At 44.1% G+C, this 22,315-nt stretch overlaps 1 protein-coding gene across 12 annotated transcripts in view; it reads right to left on the bottom strand.

Moving 5' to 3' along the window:
- Window positions 1-21,304, bottom strand: part of SEMA4D (semaphorin 4D) — a 756,105-nt gene extending 734,801 nt beyond the window's left edge. For 5 of the 12 annotated variants that reach the window (XM_085632744.1, XM_085632784.1, XM_085632768.1 and 2 more), the window contains exon 1: window positions 21,142-21,274. The gene's annotated coding sequence lies outside the window, so the exon portion shown is untranslated. Of the gene's footprint in view, window positions 1-21,033 lie in introns of all 12 variants that reach the window. The other 7 variants (XM_085632758.1, XM_085632777.1, XM_085632741.1 and 4 more) reach the window with 4 other exon arrangements.
- Between the last annotated feature and the right edge of the window lie 1,011 nt (window positions 21,305-22,315).

The following is a 22,315-nucleotide window of genomic DNA, read 5'->3' as shown; positions in this document are numbered from 1 at the left end:
TGGTTTGTTACTAAAAGGCCAAGGGAGGGGGTGGCAAATGGTGAGCACTTTTGCGGCCGCTTTGATGTTCAGTGGCCGCGCGGCTCACTGAGAACATCAATGCGGCCGCGAAAGTGAATCGGCAGGCTGACAAATGGTGCATGCGCCCAGCGCACATGCACTGTATTTGGAGGCCTGAAAAGCACTAGTTTGCACTTCCAAATCCCCCACTTACTAAAGCTCTCGCCAGAGCAGCACTAAAGCGCTGGCTCAGGCGAGACCTAAAAAGTACCCTCTAGACTTGCACCACAGAAGCATAAACCACCACCTTGGGCGCAACACACAAAGATCAACAGAAGATATTAAAAAGTAGCATCTGCAGTGCACATAGTGAGGGAAAAATATGCAAACAGGATATGCATGGGTGTTTGGCTACATCACGAAGAGAGAAAGAGACATTGCATTATAATCTCGATCCTATGCCTTTTAAGATTGTGGTATCAGTTGGCTGTATTATTTATGGTTGAAAGTAAATGGCAGAGTTCTTGCTCTGCATGTCATTTTATTTTCTGATGAACCAGAATTCCATCACAGAAGACTTGGATATAGATTCCAATGGTAGGTGTCTACACGATTCTACAAACTCGCCTCTTTTCTGGACATTAAAATCTTGAGGGGAAACTCCCAAAACCCACCTGACTCCTCAATCATTAGTTGACTATCTTTTACCAACACATTTTACTGATTTTGACATTTAGGAATGCATACATGTGAAGGCATCATTTGACATAATCATTCAACTAATTGCTTATGGTTCGTATTACACTTCGTATGATTATCTTACACATTGGTTATTTATAACATATTTCCACATTTTCAAACGTCTTGGTGATGGAAATGTATTTCACTTTTGTTTAACTTGTTGACTTTATCTCAGCTTTTGAGAGATGACAGCGCTCCCCTACCTTTCAATAGGATTGCACTTTAGAAATTGTACATATATAGATGATTCAGCACATGAGACATTACCAGTAATGTACTCAACTGTGCTGGCGATAGGACCCATGCAAAATTGGCCTCATTTAGCATGGGTAACCACAGTGCCCAAGCCGAGGAATGACAACAAGTTTGTTAGTGGTAGCTGGTGATGAAGCTTGGGGGTGTGGGGGTAGAAGCTTATCTAACTAAACTCCATTTGGAAGAAGATGCCTACTCAAGTAGATGGACTGTAGTTATTTAATAGCTCTTGATTTGCAGTCACCCCTTCCAGTTCCACTGCATAGATCAGGTGCTAGTAAACCCCCCTCCCATAGGGTGCATTAATACATAGAATTCTGTAATCCCTGTATAAATGACAGTCACTAATTTCTTTATAAATCGGCAATTTGTGACGCACCAAAACACCAATTATAAAGAAACTAGTTCAGAACTTGACTATTATAAGGGTATTACAGTCACGTTCTGTCACAATGCCTTCTGCCAGAGCCAAAACAACAAGGTGATGGATGGAATGCTTGAATTAATTTCAGTTAGTCAAATCAGTCGGGCCACATCCCAATCCATTGTTTTTCACCCACCATGCCACCTCTGTTTGGACCCAGCCATATGCAAATCAGTCTTGACCCTATTTCCTCATGGAACAGTCCATCCCCCAACTGTCAGGCCAGGTCCTCCCGGAACACAAGCAACCCAGGACCGGTTTCGCCCTAGTTACGTGCTCTTCAGCCTGATATAGCCTGGTTCCAGTGGCATAGTGGGCTCAGGACCCACATCTAAGTATACCTGGCGCACTGTGTTTTTGCATCTGCTGCCAGCAGCCGAGGTGAAAGGCAGGTCAGGTCATGGAGCGGTTTAAAGCAATAAACGGAACGTTGCTTTTCGTTCTTCTGCTATTTCAATAGCATACAATGTCAAGCAGAAAGAATGTTTTGCACTCCACTTATAGAAAAAAGCTGCAGTAGTTCCGAACGTTCAAAAACATGCAGAAAATATCTAGCTTTTCTGTATCTCCGAGTTTAATAACCTTATAAAGAAACCTGGCCTTCAGCCTCATTCCTCTATATAGAACTCCTTGGTGACTTTCAATATCCTTATAATATACAGCAGGGGTACTTTACCCAACATATTACACACCCTTCCAGAGTTCACTCACCACTGTTGCTCACTGAAAGTCAATGCCTGAAAAAAGGATGCCCTTGGCTATTTGTGAGCTTACAGCTCTGGAGTGGCCTCTAGGAGGGAGCGGGGGGGGCTAGCTCCACTTTTCCTGCCCTCAACCACCCCCTTGCACCCCAAAACCACAGCTGTGACCTGTAGCCTGTGTGGGGTGACAACAAATAAAAGACACCACACATTACAATATATCTCAGTGCATTGTGCCCATCGATGTTTGATGCAAAACATAGGCGGTGTGTAGAACAAAAGGTCTAGTGGAGGCCACAATGTCCTCCGGTAGCCTGGGCTACTAATGATTCAAGAGCAGTACTTAGTCAGATCGAGTAATACAAAGAAGTCCAGGTGGGACTTGGATACTCAATATATGTTGGGACACAAGTTTTTTGGAATGACAACATATTATATGCATAAATGGAATATCATATACTTAGGTAATCGTTCTAGTGTTCACACAGAAAGTGAAAGTGCGTGAAGTTAGGGGGGGGGGGGGGGGGGGGAGTGCTGATATTTAAAAATTTACATTGCATTGAAAAACAGTGTCATCAAAACTCCTCAATAAATCGAACGCAATAATGGAGTTTGTTGGGGAGATCGACGGCGTTTCGATCTCATAAGTGTGAGATCTTCATCAGGACGAGAAAGTGTGAGCGGATAGAATTTGGTAGGTAGAGCTAGGCACGCACCGGAGGCCCAGGCAATGGGTGTAACTTGAGCCCATAGGCGGGTTAGTCTGTAAATGGCAAGCGGGCCCATCGTGCAGATGGGTCGTCAGGGAAGAGGAGGGCCCCGTAGTGATTTGGACAGCGCTTGAATAGGACGTCTGGTTTAGGCAGAGTACCTATATTGCAGCCGGCAGTTGTGGGAGCCGCAAGGGGCCATCGAGGACCTTTGGACCCATAGTAGATCGGGCGAGGACGCTTTGGACTAACGTGCGCGGTTCTTTAATTTAAGTCGCGTAGAGGTAGTCAGCGGGGTGCACCGGAGGGACCCTGTGTCAGCAAGGGAATGAATCCACACAGAAATGCTTGCTTTCAAAGTTTACATTTTTATATATGGTTTTCTGGGTATGCATGAATTATAAAATAAATATATATATATATATATATATATATATACACACACACACACACCCCCACACAGGAGCATCTCCACGATTGCCCATTGTAGGTGGGCCATACCAATTTTAGATATAATTTTATATATTGAAAATATTAAAAACAACATCTCCTAGAGACACCAGAGGCTTTCACAACAAGTCGTATCTCGAAGTCATCATCTCGACGAAATTCTCGGAGAATTACGATTTAGAATTGGAAGGGGAAAGGTCAAGCACGACACAACAAAAAGAAACACATGGGATCTCCGTGGTGGTAGTTGCCCTTTGAGAACGCACAGCGGGAACACACAGGAGAGGGGAGAAAACTAACCTGGCCAGTGCGCCAACTGGTTCACTGTTCCAGTTTAGTCTCGTCAACGGTTTCAATTTCAATCCGAGTCTGAGAAGCCCAGGTGGTTTGCAAGTACCTGTGCTCTCCAGGTTTCTTAACTAGAAAGGAAGGAAAGTTCGACCTCTGCCCCTTTCTCGCTCCCGGCACGTCTTCCTCACGTGCATCGGAATGTCGCACACCTGTGCGTGCCGTGCTTCCTGACCCGGAAGTATGTGGAAGTCACGTGCAATGGGCAAACATTCAAATATTAGGAAGTGGCACGCGGAGCGCAGGGATCATTGTTCGCAGTCCTCAACGGAACATAATACGTGGTCATCTTTAAACGTTTCTGCAGAAAAATAACTACGTTTTTCATCACTGGCGCCTCGGGAAACGTTCACACTAGGCAGTTTTGAAAAATAAGGTGTCTGATAGCCGTCTCGAACTCCGACTCGATACACTTGCAGCAACTCCCTCGAATTTTTTTTTTGCGCATATTTATATAGCGTGAACTCGACCTGAAGGTATTGTAGCGCTTTACATGAGCACCGTGTTTACATTACACATTCAGGCACGGGGAGATTATGTGAAATCACAAGCGCAGCGATTTAAATACCAGTGAACGACGGTAACGGATAGGGAATGTGTGCAGGAAATCGTAGGGCTTCCAGGACTTATTTTTTATTATTACCAATATTTCTCCTGTCTTCTGAACAAAAAAAAGGTACAGCAGCACACTATTAATTGCATAACTTCAAAGAGAGTACCTGGGAGGTGCCCGTCCTCTGCTGTGTTTTTTTACCACTACAACAGAACAGCTATTTCCGGTGTCTGCCTGAACTTCGCCTGCAGCGGTTTTGTCTTCAGAGATGCACGCCTCAACTGCCCTGCAGCATCGTCGTATGTTTTTTTATTCCCAACATTACTCCAGTTGCTTGACTCATCTGCTAGGCAATGCTGGAAGAGACCAATCCAGCAGCTATAATTCTAGATTACAAAGTAACAAAAAAAAAAAAAAAAAAAAAAAGGGGGGGGGGGGGGGGAAAGAAAAGCCTCTTACAAAAACAATAGTGTAAAAACAAGGCTGGCAGCTGTCCTGCAGATGTGCTGTCTGCAGTCGGCTTTTACCCCTCTTAAAGCTATTGCTTTGAAGTATGAATGCGGCACCTGGGTGCTCTGCTAGTCTGGAGGGTTCCGCTGCTCCTTTGATGGCTTTGGATAGAAATTATGTTTTCGTGGAAGGAGGGACACGGCCTCTGAACAGCAGAGGCGTAGATGTGACAAGTGAAGGCACAGCCGCTGACAGAAGACAGGAAAGTCGGCGTCATACGACTGCAAGCCAAAAGAAAGGCAGATACATTTAACGCATTTTAATATGCATTATAATTAGGGCTCCCAGTTTTATGGTATGTATTTTTTTTTTAACATTTCCGTCTGTATTTATCCATATTTATTTTGTGTTCTGTGTAGAAATGTATGTAAAACTGTACATTTCCATACTTATTTAAATGATAAACGCGCACTCAAACTTTGACGTTTGTCGTGTTTAGCTATTTAAGTTGCCAAATATTACATAACAGTACATCCACTGGCAAATATTAGCATTACACCACAAATGTATGTTGACAAATGCAGTTATTCAAAGAAATTTCATCCTGTTTTTAAACTTCCCTTGCTGTCCATCTGCTGGGCTAAATTCATGTAAGACAGCACAAAGTGTCGCTGAAAAGCACATTATCTGTATTTATCCATTTAAAAAAAAAAAAATGTAGCCAGAACACACATTGTTTTCGGTCTGTATTTATCTGTAAAAATCCATAAAAACGGAAAACAGGGAGCCTTAATTATAATGTTTGCATTACCGCCCATCTGTATTTTTTTTTCTTTCTAAACAGGCAATCCAAACAGGTCCTTAAAAATTAATTTAGACCACTGAACTTTAAGTGAAGCACACTGAAATATATGGCCTTCTAAGCTGGACTAACAAACCAAGGACCCTTCAGCGTCACACTGAATAGCAGTAAACATGAACAATTCATCCAGGACTGGTTAACTGATGGGTGTTTAACATTATTGCCGAGCGAGGCAGTGGTGATGGACATTAGCAGCTTCTGCCAACATTCATGAGTTGTTTTTACTGAAGATAAATGTTACAGTGTTAGTTTTCCTCGTTATCCGAAATGGAGGAAAAATCATGCTTCTGAAATACTGAGCAGATGTTGGTTGCTCTACTTGATGGAAGCCATACACCTTAGTAATCAGATAAAGAGAAAACTCAACTAACAAAAATCACCACATTGCACGACACAGGTATGCAGATGGTGGTTGAGCTTTCACTAGGAAGACACTTATTTCAGGATATTCTTTTAAATAAAAAATAAATAAAAAAAAGGTAGACATTTTGGCTGATATGAAGGTAGCATCAAATTAACGTGACCGTCAGTCAAAGGCTTAACATCTGAAAAAGGCATACACTAGTCTCACCCCAAACAGCCTTGACTAAAAACATAAGATGGCTCACACTCAAGTCCCAAAAAAATACCCCCCAAAACCAGGACCCGCTTCTAATTAAAAGACGTTTATGTACTGTAGAGGATGTATTTGCCTTCAAATGCTATAGCAAACCGCTTCATGTCACAATTTTGAACTTGCGGTTTTATAAGGAAACAAAAATACAAAGTCATTGACGACTTTAGCGGTGCAGAGGTGGGTGGGTACACGGTAGAGGAAGCTCTTTAATATGATTTAAATCAATCTTTCCCGTTTAATGATTACTAACAATTGGCAACTACAAATATTCCAAACCTCACCACACACCGTAATCTTGAATGTAAATTTCAAAATATTGCATTACCCCACAGTGGGCCTGGCCAAAAACTTAATTACACCAGCATAATTTTGAGCAATAAACTTCATGCAAAATTACAGAGATTACATCACTGAGCGATATTGCACAATTTTGAGGAGATTTTAACACAAGATATACCCTTTGGGCAATTTCTGAACACAAGTGGCATTTTACGAAAAACATTTTTTTTACCCAAGCAGACCATTCAAGTAATTTTTTAACACAAAACTACAAATCTGAAAGCGAATGTCAAGGGTTTTGAATGCGAGTGACAGTTGGGCTTTCAAAAAACATTTAAGGTAAAATGTTTTTATCCAAGTGGAAAGTTCTGGTAATTTGGGATGGTAAAACTACAAATCCAAACACAAGCGACAGTGTTCGGAATGCAAGCAACCCTAAATCAACTTGAAATTACATTGGAGTTGAATTTTTAAAACAGACAGTTCGGGTAGTTTTGCAGTAATGTCAATGGCATGGCACCCTCCTACCCCATACCCATGCCCAACCCAACACTCACCAAATGCACAGTTAGTTTCATGAAACCCACCAATGACATTCATGGGTCGATCCCAGCTGTTGATGTTCTTGTTTGTGTTATTGCCCTAGCTGTACCATCAAGATAAGTGTCTCTGGGAGATACAGAACTTTTGCCTGGTGCCTAAAATAAAGGTTATGAGCATAACAACTAAAATTAAATAATTCACAAGCATCAAATACCTACAACTGTCGGTTAGGTCAAAGAGTAACAAATAGGGAGTAAGGGCATACCCCTATTAAAAATCCTTTCACAGCATAAACAAGGTTTAGCACATGAATATAAATTCTACAAGTAGTAGGCAATGTCCTTAAAATACTTTGCAGTAACCAAGACTCCTGATACTTACATTAGACTACTGGCCACACGTGACTATTTACTACAGACTAAAATTACTAAAAGGCACAATAAAGAAATTAAAAGGAGAAGCCCTACTCAGTGTCAAGGTTTCCAAATGCCAACAAACATCAAGTTAACTCCTAACGCTTCATTAGGCTTAATCACTTCAAAGAAAGTTAATTTTGATTTGCTCCCAAATAAATTCCCATTCCGGAACTAAATCTTTTAAATCACCTAATCTCACAGCATGTACTATTACGAACCTGTCTCCACTGCAACATCATCAGCATACCCATCATCAGGCGTGCCCCCTCCCTGAACACCTTCTAGAAGGCTCTGAAGGCTCGGCTTTTCGCATGAAAAGGATCTGCCAACACCCTCCTCCCCCCCCCCCCCCACAGTGCATTGAGACCCTCACGGGTGAGTAGTGCGCTTTAAATTTCCCTGATTGAACCATATATGTCCATTATCTATTTGGCATTTCAGAAAGTAAAGACACCACTCCTCCCTCACTATCTTACACGCTTCCAAAAATTAGTCTAAGCCCCTGTCCATTCCAGTCTACATTACAGAAGCGCACAAATAGAATCAGTCCCCAGATAGTCCATGTCACCAAATGGTCACCCCCTTGGTTTTTCTGAAAGTCATTGCATTAGCAAGGTGGTGAAGCCACACAACGCCTGCACTGATCTTTCTCTCAACTAGGTTTCTCATTTCAGGGGCAATTTTTTCTCCAGTTGGCTATTATCTGCCACAAGCAGATGCAACAAAAGCTACTGTGACAATAGAATTACCAGAAAATGCTCGTTACCTGGAGATAGACATTTTATTTTTTCCCCCCACTGAAAAAAGCAAAGGTTAAATGAATGTTATAGTTTGAATAAAAAGGTTCCCTCAGTCCCTGTATAGGTGTATTAGTATAGGAATAAGAAACTAAGGGGCTGTATGAGTAATTGTATGGGTGAGTTAGTGGCTGTGTGAGTAACTGAATGAATGAGTAAATGTATGGTTAACTAATTTACTGTGTCAGTAGCTCTATGGGTGTATGAGTGGGTGTGGAAGTATGCCTATGTCTCTAGAACTGAATCTGTGGCTGGCTGTACTGGCAAGTGAGTAGGTGCATGAGTGGTTCCGTTAGTGGCTCTATGGGTGTGTTGATGTGTTACTGGCTGTATGGATGAGTGGCGAGATGAGTGTTTAAGGGTTCTATGAATGAGTTTGTTAGTGATAGTATGGGAGTAGGGAGTAGGTTTATGACGTTTTATGGGGTTGTAAGTGGGTGCGTCAGTGTTTTTCTGGATGTCCTTTCAGATGTCATCAGTGATGTCACTGACCATGTCATGAGTGATGCAACATGTGAGGTCATAAGCAGTGCATTGCAGGGGCGTGAGTTATAGTTAGCTCAGGAAACTAGAACAGCTGAATTTCTCTGGTTTTGCACCAGTGAAATGTCAGACTACCTACAACTTCCCTGAAACCTTGTTTTTTTTTCAGTGAATTTCTAAGGTTTTTTTTTATTCTAAGTTTTTTAAACTCCATTTCTTAGCTATAACGTCTCTGTATTTTATTTCTAGAATTAGATATTGAACATTACATCTGCATGGTGCACCACTATGGTTGTATTGGTCATCTATTGATTTAAAAAGCACATCATTTTATTTCAAGATATTATTGGTTTTCGCAATGTTGCGATCGCTGAGCACACACCACGAATACCGCATGTCTTTGAGAAAGTGTAAAACATATCCAGCCAGCCAGCCTCTATGAGTGGATGCATAACTGTCCGAGTGGGTATGTCCATCAGTGAGTGTTTGAGTGGCAGTATAAGCCTCTCAGTGGGTCTGTGAGTGAGAGTGTGCGAGTGTCTGAGTGAGTCTGTGACTGAGTGCATGCATTTCTGAGTGTGTGTGTATAAGTCTCTCAGTGCATCTTTAAGTGGGTGCATGAGCCTCTAAATGCTTTTGAGAGGACACACACATATAGGCCTCTGAGTTAGTCTGCGAGTGGGTGTATAACTGAGTGGATATGTGAATAAGTACAGGAGTCTGACTTGACCAGCGAGGGTGTATATAGATACTTTTCATTTTATATTTCCAATATGCTCACGCGACGTTGCCGCGATATTCACGACGTCCCCGCTACAGTACACGGCGAGGTGCTGGCGGCGCGAATATCGCGAATGATGGGGAAAAAAAAAAAAAAACAATTTTGGACACACTTGTGTCTCGAACACCACCCCACTCTCAAACATGGGGTTAGATTACCTCCACCCTGACCCCTTAGGTTAGCTTTCACAGAAATTCTCAGCCCAGGAACCGTTCCCGATCAATAAAACGGCAGACGCAACTTTCTGTTCAGGTTGAACCCAGCCTATGACAGCATTTCCGTTGACGTAGGCATTCGCGATTACTCAGAAAATCGGCATGAAATATCCACAGCCAGAGATACCTGTATTATTTTGCATTTCTCAAGAACTACTCGGATTTGCATCAAACACAACAAAGCACAATCTAAGTAACAACATCTACCTTTGGTGTAAATCCGTCAAGCAGTTTGGGCTGTAGGTTCAAAAACGCGTTCCTATGGGAACATTACAAATGCACCCTTATTTTGGGCCCTTATTTCTCAGTCCCCATGGCACGGATCACCCCCAAATTTTCCAAGACACACAGAACCTACCATGATACTTTTGGGGAAAATTTCAAGAAGATTGGTCAAATTACACCAAAGTTATCGACGAGTCAAAAAATGCTTTTCCTATGCAAACTAGGTCCTAACCGGAGGTCACAGAGGTCGTGGGAGGACCGTTAGTCCACAAAATGAAAGGAGCACTGATAAGTCTCTTTACAGGAACATGGACTGGTAGGACTAAGGGGTGGAAGCACAGGTCATTTCAAGCAAGAGGGGCAAGGAGGTGCATTTCTTTGGTAGGTAAACCGTATTTCTAGCGGGAGGGACTAAGACCAATAAATTATATTTAAGAGGTAGGGGGTTAAGGCCAACAGGACCGGTACTCAAGGTGAGGAGACCGGGTTAGAAACTACAAGCAAAAGCAGCAAGGTCCATCAAAGATGCCTTAGTATCTACACGACCGGCACCACAGCTGAAGCCTGTGACTACAGTCCTAAATGCGTGGGGGCTTCCCAAAGTAGTCGGCCACTTCTCCTGTGGCAATTGCAGTGTGTGCCACATCACTGAAACCACCAAGAATCTCAATCTGGAACCAGGCAACTACGACAACACACCAACTGCAACACAGCACATGTTGTGTATCGCATCCTGTGCCCCTGCAACCTCACCTACATTGACAAACAGAAAGGTCAAGACCGGAATCTGCGAACACCGCAGCAACACAAGATGCAAAAAGACCACCACAAAAAATGACCAACCACTTCCTGGAAGCAGGCCACACGTCAAATGACATGTGCAGGGTCGTCATTGAGGCACTGGACCGGAATCCGACGAACATACAACACCATCTACTAGAAAAAAAAAAAAGAACAAAGATGAGTTATCGCTCATCCAGCCATAAGACAGGCCTCAATGACAATATACCATGGAACAGTCTCAGAAGGCCATAATGCCAACACACGTTGACACAGGCACTACCCCAGGTTACATCTGACCACAGAGGTCACCTGGGCCAATGGGCGTTTTTCGTATCCCCGCTGTAACCCCAGCTTACTTCAACCATACCACTCCAATATGGCCGCCAAGCTGAAGCCCACAGTAGGGCTCACAGAGAACTTCATCGGCACGTAGAGCGCATTCGCGCTCTGAACAGGCGCAGTGTCTGACACGTACCATACATCGCAATCAGCTGTAAACAGTAATCTTTATTAGTTTGGAATCTTGCCTGTATTCCACAAAGCCCAAGCTGGGCCAATGGGCATTTTCGTATCCCCGCTGTAACCACAGCTTATGTCAACTACACCAGTCCAATATGGCCACCGAGCTCAAGCCCACAGTTGGGCTCACATAGAACTTAATCGGCACGTAATGCTCGGGCATGCGTGCTTAACAGGCGTGGAGTCCCTGCCACTCTGACAGACCCAGCAATCCTGCTACACGGCACCTACCAGACCAGGTCATTTCATTTAAAAGCTCAATCCCCCGCAGCATCCCGTACCAGCTGGGACTATGGGGGATTCATGCAGGTTTGAATCGGGACACTCACCGAGACCAAGTAAGGTAGCGCACGCACCCCTGCCCATATAGACATACGAGCACACACGGATTTCCATGCTCATAATGCCGCAATTCACATCCTTTATTTTCAGAGCGGGACATCTGAAAAGCACCCCCCCCCCCCAATTAGCTGCCAAATATCCAAGTATAGTGTAATTATGACCTCTAACATCACGCATTTATCAATCTACATATATTGTTTTTAACAGCGCACTATGTCACGTGACTGCATGTATGAACTTTACGTGTGGCCATGTCCTGATTGCATAGCGCGCCCCGGACCACGTTATACTCATGTGGCCACCGCTCTGCGTCCCAGTCATAACTATAGGTGTAGCCATCACTGGCTGCACAGGGCGCCACCTTTACCTATAAAGGCCAAATGGCCCAGGCCCCAATAACCTAGCACGTTTAAGCATAAAGCCACTTGACCGCAAACTTCAATGTGGCCTAATCTGCCTAGGCGTATGTGCGCTTAAACTCACCAAGGCTGCACAGGAAGCCATCAACCACTCTTTTGCAGGTGCAGCATGCCACGAGTCATTGACCGCTGACAGCATGCGCCACATTTTAGCATAAAAATCACTGAGGTAGTCACCAAGACAATGACTACAGCACCTTTTAAGATTGCATTTTATGTTGCTATAATCTATGAGTCTTGTCCTCTTTCTCCCCCAACAGTTTTTTTTAACAAGTGTCAGTAAGTAGGCCGACACTTACACCACACACCTTAGTGCGTGTGTCGGTACCTCACTGGTTTCACGTGGCATTTTTCACCTTTGCCACTCACTATTCTCACTCACCTGGTCCTGAAGAAAGCCGTATCACACGTTTTTAATGGTCTGAAACATGTAGACCTCAACACAGTCAACTAACGGTAATAATCTCCTGATAGTTGCATCACATATATTTCTTTTAACCATATCCTGAGCCGCCAATATTAAAGTCTAAAGGCAAGGATTCTCAGATATATTTTTAACATAATCAATTCACGTCACATCACATATCTGCACCACACCATCTCTGCTGTAACCAGGCGTAGCACAACCGGGGCCACTCGGCCACCCGGTTGGGACCCCAATGATGAAGCATGACACCAACTAGGTTGGTGTGTGAGGGGTCTTTCAAGTACACCTAATGGGTCCATGTACTTACCACACAGTGATTGTAACACATACGTATAGTGGGTTTATCCACATTGTTTAAGTCTAGCATTACATTGGGGAGCATGACGTACCCCCTCTTCTTTCCCTCGTTCTCTCCTTGTTTTTCCACTAAAGTATTGTGCCTGTCAAGAACCATCATTAAAATGGTCTTTTATACACTACAGACACGTCTGTGGTCACGACAGCTCCATGTTGTTCCAAAACACTAAGTCCCCCGGAGGCACAACAAGCATAATTGACACCTTTCAGGGCACCCGGGGCACTCTATTACAGATGCTTGTGCTGGCACTACACGTGTGCTGGAGCTGCCTCAAGAGGTTGTTTCCCCGATTTGCATGGAGGTGTGCGTGACATATGCAGTTGCAAGAACCATAGGAGCTGTTAAGGGGCTCATCAACTGTTAGAGGACGCCCCTTGAAAGAAGGGAAAGGGGCACACGGACCTCCCAGAACATCCTCTGAAGGCAGGTGCAGTCATTCACTGCATGCACATGCAGCATGATTTCTGCATCCCTTTCAAACGAAAGTCACATTGCAACCTGCACAGCAAAAGACAGATCGTTGGCATGAAACCACCATCCCATCTTAACTAATGTGCTGCTCCTTTGGCAGATGTAAATTCACAGATTTGCTGTGGCTTACTGCATTAACTGTAATATGGCCAAAGTCCAAGCCTGCACATTGTGCACCCATTTAAGGGTGCATAGTGCAAACAACAATAGTGCAGCCTACATGCAGAGACGGCCGAGGTGTTCACTAAAACAAAATCTTGAGGTACAACATATGCCGGGAAAGACAACCTGGGGGTACTGAAGGTGGTAAAACAACTATCCAATGCACCCTGCCCTTTATTCAGTTAGTGTGAAGGCCTGGGACCCAGAAGCCTCAATCTAGGGGTCTGTCACAATTCTCAAAACACTAAAGGAATTTGGAAAATGTAACAATCTCTCATAAAGTCAAAGCTCGACGCCCAATTCGTCAGCATGTACATGAAGACATGTGGCAATGAAACCTTGCAACCCCTTAATCCCACCCACCCCGCAAGCTCTCGGAGACAGAAAAGCAGCATCAGCTGGAGCTGTATCAACACATTACGGCCGCTTCGCGTGGCTTATGCAAGTTAATAAGTCCCCAACCTTCTCTATACTGTGCAATGATTAACTTTGTTAGTGAACATGGCGTACAAAACATTTGGAAGGTGATCACGCAGGGCTCGAGTGTGGAATATGATGCAGCATTGTGATTAATGCACACGCAACAGTCATCTGCCTTGTGGTTAAAGAGGGAGGGTTTTTTAACTTTTTAACCCCTTCCCCGCTCATGACGGAACCGCTCCGTCATGAGCCACGGTTGCCGTGTGCTCATGACGGAACGGTTCCGTCATGACACGACCGTTGGCGGCCGCTCCGCCCACGCGGCGCTGTTTCCCCGCCTGTGCGGGGGGACAACGCAACTGGGCGGAGTCATGACGGAACCGTTCCGTCATGAGCACAGCTCAACTGTGGCTCATGACGGAGCGGCTCCGTCATGAGCACCGGGCCACCGCGCTGCCCCCCCGCACCCCCCGGCGGAATTCCTGCCGCGGCGAAAGGGTTAAAGGTGTGGTAAATATTCTACAGTACAAAATTACTCTGAGTCCCAGTTACAAGCAGGCCTACACATTTCAAACTATGGGCAAATACCTGTTAGCGCACAGTCACAGTCTGGAATGATAAATTATGCAGCAAACATTGCATCCCCCGTCGTCCTACAGTCTTACCCCAGGTAAGTTTCAGTGGTCCAAGCCTGCCAAAGTTTACCATAGAAAATAATGGTCAATAAATACTAAAGCAAGTGAAAATTGGTGCTGCATGCATCAATTCTGTATTTACTTTGCCTTTTTAAGTGGAAAAACTCAGAAATTGGTAAAAACCGCACCTGTGAGGTAACCCATCTAGTGATTTCTGAATTTGCGGCTCTAGGAAATACCTCAATACATAGCTGTCAAGGTTCCCAGGTCCATGCTTGATTAGATAGCCCAGAAAACAACACCGGGTTATGGCTCAAAAAACTCAGCTGAACTGAGCCGAAAATACAAGAAAACAGAACAAACAGTTCAAGCTGAGAAATACTCAACACAATACTTTAATAGCTCCTAAAAAGAAATGAAACTGAAAAGGAGGGTTTTATGAATTACCTTATTATTTGACGGAAATGATTTGAATTTATTTCATATTTCAAAAATGATTTTGCGCAGAGACATTTCTTTTGTTGCGCTAAGGTCTTAAATACAAAATTTAACAAGACATATATTACAATGACACATAACTGATGATCCCCTGAAAACAAATAGAAAATATATGCAAACATTCATCAAACACTCATGGCCATTATACTCATGCATACACGGCAAACATACAAAAACTGTCAAAAACTGGGTCCTTGTGGCGACCTTTCTTCCCTTGTACAATTAATTACATCTCAATTAAATGTCCAAACACATTTCATTATTGCATTGCCCAAATGAATATAACAAATTGTTTTAAACTTCACATGGAAATAGAATTTTTTGAAAGCGGTGCGACACAAGGAAATGAGAACTGGTCGACGCGTTTCGAACCCCAGAATTATGGGTTCTCCTCAGGACCAACCAATTTCTTAGAACGTGGAAATCTATCTGCCTGAAATGGATGCGAGTAGTTTCCAATGCAGAGGGACTGGAACAAGAGAACGTGTCCTCTTTTCCGGCTGCCAATGATTGAATACTTCTGTATTTAGATAAGTTTCTCAGTCAACAACAAGATGCTCATCCCGCGCCGGAATCCGGGAGTACATTTTCAATCATTGGCAGCCGGAAAAGAGGACACGTTCTCTTGTTCCAGTCCCTCTGCATTGGAAACTACTCGCATCCATTTCAGGCAGATAGATTTCCACGTTCTAAGAAATTGGTTGGTCCTGAGGAGAACCCATAATTCTGGGGTTCGAAACGCGTCGACCAGTTCTCATTTCCTTGTGTCGCACCGCTTTCAAAAAATTCTATTTCCATGTGAAGTTTAAAACAATTTGTTATATTCATTTGGGCAATGCAATAATGAAATGTGTTTGGACATTTAATTGAGATGTAATTAATTGTACAAGGGAAGAAAGGTCGCCACAAGGACCCAGTTTTTGACAGTTTTTGTATGTTTGCCGTGTATGCATGAGTATAATGGCCATGAGTGTTTGATGAATGTTTGCATATATTTTCTATTTGTTTTCAGGGGATCATCAGTTATGTGTCATTGTAATATATGTCTTGTTAAATTTTGTATTTAAGACCTTAGCGCAAAAAAAGAAATGTCTCTGCGCAAAATCATTTTTGAAATATGAAATAAATTCAAATCATTTCCGTCAAATAATAAGGTAATTCATAAAACCCTCCTTTTCAGTTTCATTTCTTTTTAGGAGCTATTAAAGTATTGTGTTGAGTATTTCTCAGCTTGAACTGTTTGTTCTGTTTTCTTTGATTAGATAGCCCAGTCACTGATTTTCATAGAATTCTTGACTTCTAGATGGGGTGAAGTAAGTGGCAAAGTGTATAGAGCGGACATCTTTTTTTGGGTGGGGAAGAAAGGGGTTTGAATCCCAACTTCAGCTTATCATGTGATTCTGGATCACTTAATCTCCCTGTGCCTAAAAAGGAGGAAAAAATGAATATGTGGAACGTAGTCTGGGCCCGTTGGAAAATACACCAATGTTCTTCGGCCAGTTTCGCAATATACAAAACTGCCAATATTTTTTTTTTTTTAGACCCGCTGTTATAGCATCCTGGATAGTGATCGAGGCATGTCATTGATGCCCATCATCTCTTGCACTCCCAACTTATCTCTTATTTGATTCACACTACTGCTTCTCTGAATCCAGTTATATACAGAAGGCATCTCTACGCAAATGACTACATAATTTGCTGGTCAACATCACTAGGTAGCACATGAAAATGTATTGAAAATGAGCAATATGTAGCTTATAGTTAGGTCCTTTAAGCAAGGGAGCACATAACGAAGTGTAAATGCTACGGTGAGGGATACACCACCACCCTCTCAGACTGTGGACCTAAAGCAATACCTCTCCCAGGCCTGCCTAGACTACTGGACAGGCATTAAGCAAGGCTTCCCAAAAAAACCAAATTTCAGCCAAGCAAAACCAAAGGCAAAGCTGCTTGGAACAAAATATTGTATGCTACTGTTCAAGAGTGGAGACGATACTCCACCCTGAACTACTGAATTAAAGAGGGTCAGCACCATGCACAGAATTCTTACTCTGGTAAGCTTGTCTGCACCTCAGAACTGGAACCGCAAGGTCAAGATGGCATGTAGCAATCAGCCAAACAAATACAATACAAGTCCAAGTAGAGGATACTCCAAAGCAAATGTTTCTTCGCCATTGACTGCCTTGAGGTCCTGGGGTATAGACCTTGGATCTCAGGTAGCAGACAATAGTTCGGATTACCATTCAACCACACAAGCACCACTGCCACAGGCCACTAACAGAGCCAGTGAACCCACTAAAAAGGACTGGTCTCCGTATTATTTGTCGGAACACACGTCAATGTTGGGCGTTCACAAACCTTTCACCCTTTGGTCTATAAACGAGTCAACAAAATATACAAAGATGACTGGACAGTATATTGCCGCTGTGTCTATGAACTAAAGTGTGCATGTTTGTAACTTGGCCTTTGTAGAATTGCTGGGTCCAGGCATGAAATTCCCAGGTGATGGAATGCAGACTTACTCATGTGCCCGAGAATCCATTATTGAAAACCTCATTTCTTTAAATCACACATTCAGTCATACAACCCAAGGCGATTCCGTTTGCGAGGCCGGGCTATGTATTTCAGTCATTCATCCATGAATTAAATCCTAGGCTCTGCCAGCAGTGAACAACAAAATCAGACGGATCAAAAAGCCTAGCATTAGCTTGATCTGCAGCACGCTATACATCTGTCATTCACACAAAGACAATTATAGAGTTCAGTTCAGCAAAACAAAGGGGCTGTCAAGACCATCAAGTGGAGGACAGAATCCCCACCCCAGAACATCTGACAATCGAAGAATGATCTCACAGGTGGAGATTTAGGTCACTTGGCACCAGGTTGGTGCTGAATGACCCTCTGTGATAAGGTAGACGTGGTATTAGGCCTCACTGCAACCCTGGACAGTTACTGGCTCACTGGCAGTAACAGCAATTCACTCTGGGAGACAAAGTAAACCACTGCAGACTCTTTAATTTGGGGGTTCTATAACAATCAAGAAATAATAAGAAGCATGACCTAGAACTTTCGCAGTGAAAATAAAGCATGACACAAAAACACACAAAAGAAAGTCACATTTGCCCCATTCGATTTAACACACCCTCCAGCACTATCACCAAATGGTCGGATAAGCTACTGCCTTAAAAAGTTCAACATACACACACAAAATCACACACACAAAATCACACCTACAGTACCATTTGTACGAAACGATGCCACAAGGTATGGGAATCCACAACATGAACAGACTTCTCTTCGCCCCCTCTTGCCAGCACCCTTGGATGGATGGATGGCCCATATACGTCTTATAAAACAGCAGCGAGAGGTGAATTTGTTTGCAACTGGAAAAACGGTGATGTATGAACGTCGAATATCGGAAATTAATAGAAGTGCAAATCTTTGGAGGTGTTAAAAAAGTGTCACAACAGCAGTTCCAAGCTAATTAAAGGTCTTTGCTATCAAAAAGAAATCTGAACAAAAATCCTTCTGGTAACTGATGTAAGACAACAGCGGTGCTTTGCCCATGTGGGTACATCGTGGCATGAGACTGAACATGCCTGCTGGGACTTTAAAATGGCAAAGAAAGGGGAACATGTAACCTGTCTTATGCAAACTCGGGCCCTGAACAATAAAATAAATAAGGATCCAGCCCCAGGGAGTGTGCTGACGTTTTCAACTGTTAAACCACATGCTTCCTGGATCAGATCCCAGCAATTCCATTTGATTGAATTGTGTGCGCCTAGGCAAATCACTTTTTCTCCCAGTCACTGACAATGTCCGCATAGATTGGAAGTGCTTCAAAACATGGAGACTCATGAAAATCTCTTTAAAAGAATCTTGAGATCTTGCTGTTCAAGTATGAATCGTATAACATATCTACATGAACTGCAACTACTTCTGCGGCAGTGGTACAGGAATGGCGGGGCGGGGGGGGGGGGGGGAATACCAAAGCCAAAACCCACTCTCCCCACCCCCCATATGGTTTCCCACCGTGACTGGCTTGCTAAACACTCATCACGGAGCGTATGCCACTTACTCGAAAGAAGGGAGCAAAAGCAGACTTTCCATTTGTCATCAGCTTAGGGGGATATCCGAACTGACAGGCTTTTCTGCAAAGCCAGAAGCACTTCTGTATGAAATACAGTTGATGTCAACCCTCAAGAGAGAGGCAAGCCATGCTGAAGCGCTTGTGTACAGTTCCACTCCTCGACATGTGTGGGCCATTAACCCGAACAAGGAAGCGCCACAAAAACTGTACGATATATATTTTATAGCGCTGTATCTGACGTAAACTCCTGGTTGACTAATAACAGCGCCTGTGGAGAGAACAAACTCTCTCGTCCGTGTATACACTGGCTAAAGACCAGAGGCGACAAGGCAACTTGGCCTCCAACAGGTGCCGCCCTTAGCTGGCAGCCCGTCCCTTTAAAACGAAATCAAAACTCAATGAATCGCCAAGTCACTGCTTTATTAAGACTGGCCATTCCTCTGAACAAGGTTACGGAAGATGCTCCGGCTGGAAGCGACAAAAATAGCACTGTCACCAACACCACCCTTCTCCTTACAGGAGCCAAGGCTGGCCAATGGGCTGCGAGCTTGCTTAAGAAATCTAAGAGCAGCCAGCAGGTTTAAGGTTCGTATTCCCACATGAACTTTCATCCTTTCGTAAAAAAGTGCATCACTAACACGATAACGCACGGAATAATTAAGAAACAGCTTAAAGTAAAGCCTACACTATGTTCGATAAGTGTAACATAACCACGGGTAATAACCCATTTGTTCAAGAGGCGCCTGAGAGTCGGAAAGGGGCTTGCTTGTAATGACTAGACAAGACTTTCACCTTACATTCCCCACACCAAAGATGGCGTTTCTTCCCTAAAATTAGGCCTAGGTGAACAGCAGTAGTGGGCAGATTTGTAATCTGTAATTCTTGCCATCACTCGATTTGTTTAACAGCTCCAGTGTTGCAAAGTCGTTTAAAAAAAGTGCAAAAAAATGAGCGAATTTGACAAAATTACTGATTAACATAACTGTATCAAATTGTGATTTTTGAATCAACAAGTAGCAAATAAACGTCCTCTTAGTGACATCACGCGGGTGTAAATTGTCAGGTTTACACGGCTTGTCGAGCAGACTTGTTCTAGATGTATGGTAGAACACCAGTGATAAGGATTGTTATGCATGAAAAAAAGCACAGCACAAACAAAACTGTGGAATGTTTGGGTTTCCATTTACAAAGCCACAATTAAATTCGAGAGCAGCGCTTAACTGACCCACCAGATTCATTTGGACGCCTGCTGCTGGGAATGGATATACCACTGTGCAAAGAAGCATAGTCTGACAGTAAAGGGTGTGTGGGGCTGGGTCCATGGCAGGTGAGGCAAAAAGTAGAACCTGCGCCCTGTGCACACCGTGTGTTTCTCTCGTCAGTACAGGGCAATTGGTTGCCTAGATATGGACTTCCGTCATGAAAAATGCCGTAGATACGTGCAGGAGCTGCATACAGACAGGGGCATCCAAATTCAGGAATTGCAGTGAAAAGGCAGTGCGACACAAGCACGAACACAACCATCACTAGTACTGAAACAAAACATTCAAGATATTTCAGGCAGTTGCAAAGAAGCATCAAAGAGGCTGCCCCCATACACTGACATCAAAAGCAGGAGCAACGGTGTACAGACAGCCCTGAGAACGTAGCACAGAGCCACGGGCATTAGTGCACACACCCTGCGGGGAGAGCACACAAGAATCACATGTAGGGATCAGACTCCGGGGGTAAACAAGCAGCAACGCATGGATATCACAGACCACAACACAGAGGCTTCCCAAGCAGGCAGGAATGCACGGAGGCATCCCAGCCGCGGAAGCAAAAGCAAAACTGCACGCGGGAGGATTTCAAAAGCGCAAAGCAGGGACAACAACCAGCTACCAAGGCAGAAGGCACGAACGGCATCACCGCGGAGCAACCTGCACTGGACTCTACTCGGACACTTAACGGGAACAGGGAAGCGTGCAGCACCCCGAATGTACACAAGTCCCCTTTCCACCGGGTCAGCCCAGTTTCACATTTCAGCGCGGGGGAGGGCGAGCTCAGCCGCTTGCCTGTACCTTTAAACGGACATGGGTCTCCCGCATGCCTCGGCTCCCAGCACTTTCCCTTTCCGCAGTGCTCCTCGGTGCAGCGGGCGGGTGGGCGCGCGGGCTCCGGACTCTTACCTTCCGTCCGCTCCGGTGCTGCAGTAACAGGTGTCGCCGGGGACAGAGGAATGGCGGCCGGACCGAGCTATGCGTGCGCTTTCCCAGGCGGCCCAGACTCACTGGCCCCGCACTCCGCCTCTTACAACGGCAGCAGGCAGGGGAGGGGCGCTCTGCGCAGACTGCGCTCAATTTGGGGGGAGGGGAAACGGGAGCTCAGCTGAAGTGCCTGCTGTAGGCAGGAGACCTGCGAAGTCGCCCCCTTGTGTGTTTTTCTCCAAACAGGACACCAGGTGTAAACGGACGATCACGTGCGGTCTGCTAAAACAGGGATTCAGGAACAAAAATGCTTGTCTTGGAAAGCATGGCTGCGTGTTTGAAACGCTTCGAAATGCACGTGGAGCGGCTGTTTGCACTGATTACTAAACCTTATTTTCTCCCCGTGAGGCTGGGGGCATTCAACTCATTGACCCCCAGGGTCTATTGACACTCCGACTACAAATACCATTGTTTTTGAACCATTGTTTAAATCTCCTTATGTAACGTACTATGGTTCTAGTGTAAAGCGCTCTGACACCTTTGGGTAAAGTCTGCGCTATATCAAACTGCATTAAATGCATACATTGTTGAGTTTTGTTGACAGCCAAGGACAGTCCAACTGTATTCCTTGATTCGAAAAAACAGTTTTTTAAAATTTTTGTAGATTTTTGTTTTCGCTCAAGTATTTCGAAGATTTTCTGCTTTTTGTAAGTTACAGATATTTCTGTGCACGAACAGAGAAAGCCTGTAAGTGCATTTAAAAGAAAGAAGAGATGTCTAGGGCCAACGAGGCGGGGTGACAGTGACTGGCAGCCAATAAATAACACAGAATTAGCAGCAACATGCAGGAACGCACCGGAACTCGTTGATTTTAATAGCAGCTCCGATTAGCTTTTTGCTGACTGGACTCGGCTGTGGAGGGCTTAAAAATCACCAACCAAGCCACTCCGGTCCATTTATACTGAATGTAGCCAGCGCTATTAGACTCCTAGGTGTGCTGTCTTTATGTTAAGAGAGACCAAGTCTATGCATACTTTTCTCTGCAATTATGATGGTTTATATGACTTGTGCAACCAAGAGAATCTCCTCTTTGACAAAGAGCCATAAAAAGCACAAGCCCTTGATGGCGCCAAATCACTGTACCGCACACATCTCA

This window comes from Triturus cristatus, chromosome 2_1 (genome assembly GCF_964204655.1).
Source record: "Triturus cristatus chromosome 2_1, aTriCri1.1, whole genome shotgun sequence".
NCBI lineage: Eukaryota > Metazoa > Chordata > Amphibia > Caudata > Salamandridae > Triturus > Triturus cristatus.
This window is presented reverse-complemented; position numbering and strand designations above follow the sequence as displayed.